Source organism: Pinus tabuliformis, chromosome 4_2, assembly GCF_031772625.1.
Source record: "Pinus tabuliformis cultivar Carrire ecotype Pingquan chromosome 4_2, CPIR1, whole genome shotgun sequence".
Lineage (NCBI taxonomy): Eukaryota > Viridiplantae > Streptophyta > Pinopsida > Pinales > Pinaceae > Pinus > Pinus tabuliformis.
In genome coordinates, this window is record NC_142304.1 from 728,828,014 (window position 1) to 728,834,013 (window position 6,000).

The 6,000-nt window shown below is 35.8% G+C and overlaps 1 pseudogene; it reads left to right on the forward strand.

Annotated features, from left to right (window-relative positions):
* Positions 1-622: 622 nt before the first annotated feature.
* On the forward strand, positions 623-5,633 carry LOC149171660 (RING-H2 finger protein ATL32-like; annotated as a pseudogene).
* Positions 5,634-6,000: the final 367 nt, after the last annotated feature.

Consider the following 6,000-nt stretch of genomic DNA (forward strand, 5'->3'; position numbering starts at 1 on the left):
GTCTCGCTATTACTTAGTACAAAATTAATCTGAAATTTCATTCCAGTATATTTCTTTATAATTAAACTCAATGAAGAGATAACTATAACCCAGTGTTGATTTAGGGCTTATGACATGATTTTTTAAATGTGGGCAATATAATGCTTAAAATGGAAAACACTAGTTCTAGCCTGCGAGTCTTGCTTTTTCTTTGAAAGGGTTTAGAATAGAAAGAAACTAATGCTCTGTGTGTGATTGTAATTATGAAAAGATTGAAGATCTTGTATCAAATGTTTATGTTGATCTGATTATCAATGTTGCAAGCAAAATTAAGACTTAAAGTAGAAATTCCATGCATTCAGATTCTTAGCCATCAACAAATTTATATAAAGCAAAAGAGCCACTGGGATACTTGAATTCCTCCTTGGAGAGTTTATCTTCTAGTTTATTGAGATCATGATAAATGTGGGTGATGGATGACCATTCTAGCTCCTGAATGTGTTGCAATTTGAGACATCAAGGATTGAAGCCACACATTCTATATAGAAAACGTATATTACTATGGTCAACAACTATTTGAGAATCCCCATCACTTACAACCTCTTCAAACCACAAGCACTTGTCAAATAAAGAACAACAAACCATGTTGAGAACTCGACCTTTCAATTTGAACCAGTACCTAGAGTATATCTGATATGAATGAATTGAAATGCATTTATATACAAAACACCTCCAATCCCACACCTAGGTGGATGCCCTTGGCTGGACACATCAAAGAAACCATATGGGATATCATAGTCCAGAGTTGGCATAATCAACATACCATATTTATTCAGTTTAGGATTGCATTTGAAGTTATTCATGAGCTTAAGCATAAGACTGGCCACCAGTTCTGTTGGAAGTTGCTTATCTTGAACATACTGATATTGTGAGCCCACCATACAAATAAACAAAATGAAAATGCATCGAATCATAATTAAAGACATATGCATCCAATACCCAACCTTGGACACATAACTCTAAGCTCTCCTTATTCCAATATACCTTCAAATGATTTTCGTGCTCTAGGTAGGACCTATCCACCCACATTTGAGTCTAATGTTCCAATGTAAGTAAATTGTAAGTAAGTCAGCCATTGTACCTTGCAAATTTTATATTGAAAAATAAAGTTGGAAAACATTAGTAACTTTTGAAAATATGAAAACCCTGTGCAGTTATTTCATGGTCAAAGATCCATTTGACATAGATGGAAATATGAATCTAAGTTCAATTTTGCTAGATTTGAGACAAAATTTTCACCAAAAGAGAAAATACCTAATGTAAGCAAGGGAAATGTACTATTTTTTTCTCTTTGAACCATAAGAAAACTATACAACACAAATGGAAATCGTAAAAATCCATAAATCATCACAATATCAGTTATTGAGAGAGAAACCATCAATTGAATCTCAAAATATTGCAGCGAGTATTTGGTACCATCAACAAGAAACACTTTCAGATGTTCACCAAGTAATATGAGAAAAGTGAATACTCATCCAAGCATGATATATTATAACATGGATAAAGTTCCAAATCACTAAAAACAACATCCAAGTCTGAATATCTAATAGATTAAGGTCATAAAATAGAATTCCATAAAATTATTACATGCAAAACTAAAAGATGGTAAAGTCGGAAATGAAAATAATGCCCATCTCTTAACATAATGGAACAAGTAAGAGCACGAATAGTTGATTGTCATCTTAAAAGATGTAGATCCACTTCCAAAAAGGAATATAACACCTAATACTTGTCCTGTGTAACATCAGGAGATCTGGTGCTTTAGGCCTGAAACAACAGGACCCAACATGATGATCGACATGTGCAAGGGAGTCCAGTACTTGAATGAGATTAAGGATTCTGTGGTGGGTGCATTCTAATGGGCATCCATGGAAGGAGCACTTACAGAGAAGAACATGCGCAAGAAGGGTATTCTATTTTGCTTAGCTTACTACCAAGTTGAGACTTCTGGAGCCCATATATCTAGTTGATATTTAAACACCTGAGGAGCATTTGCATGGAATTTACAATGTGTTGAATCAAAGGAGTGGCCATGTGTTTGAGGAGTTTTAGATACCCGAGACTCCATTGTATAACATTAAAGCCTATTTTTGAGTTATAATTTTTTTCAAATTTGCAGATACTCTTTGACTTGCAATTGGTGGGTAGGCTTTTCCTTAGACTATAATTGATCACTTGGATTTGATGGGGTATGATCCAATTGACTCTTGTTCAGAGATTGGTTAGCTTGTGATTAATATCAGAAGGAGAAAGGGACTCAAGGAGAATGTCACTTCCCTCTCAGAGTATGAGGATAAGGTGTGAGGACTGAATGTTTTTAGTGTTTTTGTCATGACACTTTTGAAGAAGAGGTTGTGAACCCACATCATTTTCTGCAAATCTTGTCAGTTTTTGTCAGTTGTGCATAAGTATTAAGAAGCTTGAATGTTTTTAAATTTCAGTTTTCATGGGTGATATTGACATAGGGAAAATTGGTAAAAAAATTTAGAAATGGGTTCAATCCACATCTTCAAAAAAAGTGAAACAAATCTCTCTCAGCAATATTTTGACTAGCAGTTTCGTGGATGTTCCAACTTCTCTTTTTTCTTGCAAATCCCTAACATCATTGAAGCTCCAATGGTTTTTCTTCACATGAATGCCTCTCTACTTCAATGGTTTTAGATGCCTTGTAACTTGTTCTCTCTCATTCATCTATACAAACAATGATATACTTTAACACCTTGTAGAAAATTTCCCTCTTCTTGAAAATTTGAGAGTTCAACACGCAAATTTTTGTGGCCAATCTCTAGTGAATGGATTTCACTGGAGTTGAGTGTGAAAGCTCAATGATAATGATCGGCCCAAAGATGGTAAAGTTTATAGTGCATAATTGTCCTAGGATGTCAACATTGGAGCTCAAGTCTTGTGGGACTCTGCATCTGTGCATGATGAAGATTAATGTATTTAAATGATTTTCTATTACAAACTCTTTGAAGAAAGTTTCCCTTCATGGGCTTGGTAGACAAGCACCTTCTCTCCCAATTCTGGAAAGTTTAATCTCTCTTGAAGAACTCTCAATAGAAAGTAAATGTTTTAAGGTTAGTAATTGTCTTACCTTTAGCATCATGTTAATATTGTTTTGAACACCATAATTTTATTATATAGGGAGATTTATCATACCAAGTTTGGATTGCAGAACCATGCAGTAAGCCTGGAGGCATTAAGTTTAACCCTTTCACTCAATAGTTTGAAAGTGGTTTGCATGAAAGTTTCAAAATTTGATAAGAAGAAAATTGGTCTGATAGGTTTCCTGTTGAGAAGTTTTCCTTTTCTGCAAAAAATGACACTTACCCTGCCAAGATGCTCCTTATTTACTAATGAGAAGAGCTTCTTAAAAAAACTTCTGGGTTTGAAAACACCTAGTGAAGCAGGCATGTATATATCAAAAGAACATGAAGACTGCTGCCAGAGATGTATTGGAAATGCTTTACAACTGATGGATGCTTGACTTTGTATTTGATTGAAACATGCCATACAAAGAATGAATTGATTTTTGAGGTCAAGATACATTCTCCTATTTTGCTAAAAATTCATGGAAAATACATTCTCATGTTTTGTTAAAATTTCATGGCAAATGCATTCTCCCATTTTGTCCTTCACCTGCATATACCATATCGACATTTTGTGGCCAGTGTTGTTAATTGTTGGGGCTAGTTTATTTTTTCATTCTGGGGATGGTTTCAAATTTTCTATCCAATATTTTGTTGATGGAGTAGAAACAACAAAATGGGCAATTAATATTGTTCTGTTTTTTCACTCTGCTCAGCGTGAAATTTTCCAGTCATTGCAATTTTCATTCCATTAAGATAACGTGTAATCATTTTCATGGCAATAAGTAGATACTCTTTGACTAGCAATTGATTAATATCATAAGGAGAAAGGGACTCAAGGAGCATATCATTGTCCTCTTAGAGTATGAGGATAAGGTGTAAGGTTTGAATCTTTTTAGTGTTTTTGTCATTCTAGATTAACAAATATTTGAGATTCCCATCACTTTCAACATCTTCAAACCATAAGCACTTGCCAAATAAAGAACAACAAACAATGTTGAGAACTCGACCTTTGCATTGGAACTAGGACACAAAATATATATGATATGAATGAATTTAAATGCATTTATATACAAAACACCACCAATTACATACCTAGGTGGATGCCCTTGGTTGGCCCCATCAAAGAAATCCCATGGGGTATCACAATATAGAGTAGGCATCATCAACATATAACGAGCAACATACTTTTTTAATGAGATCACTTGAAGACTCCCTAATAATTCTTCTGTGGTTTCCTTAAAAAAGCCTGCAAGATAAATGCCAACTAACATGCCAATAGGTATAAGAAACTCTTTATTTATTCATCCAGAGTAAATTATCTCACTTAGAGATGACACAAACAGGACAAGAATGAACAACCACTTTTCCATGTGAGCCTAAATAGCCACTTTTCCACCTCAAATGTGAGCCTAAATATGTGGTGCAATTTTTTTTTTGTAGGCTTTGTCACATGGAAAGACCTTTATTGAACCCTAATTTTTTTCTCAACTACAGAGAACCAGAGTTAGAATAAATATGGCATTGAAGTGGCCCCTTAATTCTGTTTACAGATTACCAGTGCACCCATTTTCTTTGATCTAGTGGGCCAATATGAATGACTACCCGATATTTAGGTGACAGGGAGATCCGAGGATGAGCTCGGTGCTACGAAAATTCATGACGGATTCCCCCATTCATAGATTCCAAAATAGCGGTTGAGGATTAACACCTGCCGAAGTCGATATGGCCATGAGAAAAATTTAAAAATACATCTACTGGCCTTCCAGAAAAACCAAGGAAAAGGGCTCCTACGACGATAAAGATTGCGATCACACCTTATGCCCCATTTTCCTGGATGAGTTTGTGGCCAAGCAAAATCTCCTATGGCTGCCTTGTAGTGACATATTTCATTCGGATTGCTTGATGTTGTGGATCAAATCTCATGTCCTCTGCCCTACTTGCAGATTTGGTCTCTCAAGAATACCCCTCAAAACTCAGATGTTTTTGTTATTTCTGCTGCTGTAACACCCATAGATTGCATGCTTATTATAGAAATGGAAGAAGCCTTTGATGAGAAAACTTTAAAACGAGATGTATTGGCCTTCCAGAAAACCAAGGAAAAGGGCTCCTGTGACGATAAAGATTGTGATCACACCAGCTGCCCCATTTTCGTGGACGTGTTTGTGGCCAAGCAGCAGCTCCTCCGTCTGCCTTGCAATCACAGATTTCATTCGGATTACTTGATGTCGTGGATCAAATCTCATGCCCTCTGCCCTATCTGCAGATTTGATCTCTCAGGAAGACCCCCTGAAAACTCAGATGTTTCTGTTGCTGCTGCTGTAACGCCCACAGATGACATGCTTATCAAAGCAATGGAAGAGGCCTTTGATTGGATCAACTCACATCGGCGTTAACTCTGCACTGGATGCTTCCATGGAGTTCAGAGATATAAATCTAAAATATTATGGACCATCTTCCTATTTCTATCTCCATAACTAACTATAGCATTGTATATTTGATATCATCATCTCAGATGAAGAGGGCTTGTGCCTTACATGAATGCCAAAGATACATCCATGAGAATAGAACACAACTTGGACTTGTAACTTGGATTTGACCTTGGCTGCTTGAAGGAAAAGGAATTAAGTACAAATGGGGAACAGTGGCAATAGAAAGCGATCAGAGAAATTATCACTAACTTGTACATATTGTCACCATGAACATTCACAGGTACTTTCTTGCAATAGCCAATATGGGGTAAAATATGACCATTGGAATAATATAACCTTTTTCTTTTTCTGTATCAGAACAAAAAGACACTAAAATAAAGAATTTCTCAGAAAATGCTTAAAAAACCATCTTTCTTGCAATAGCCAAGATGGGGTAAAAT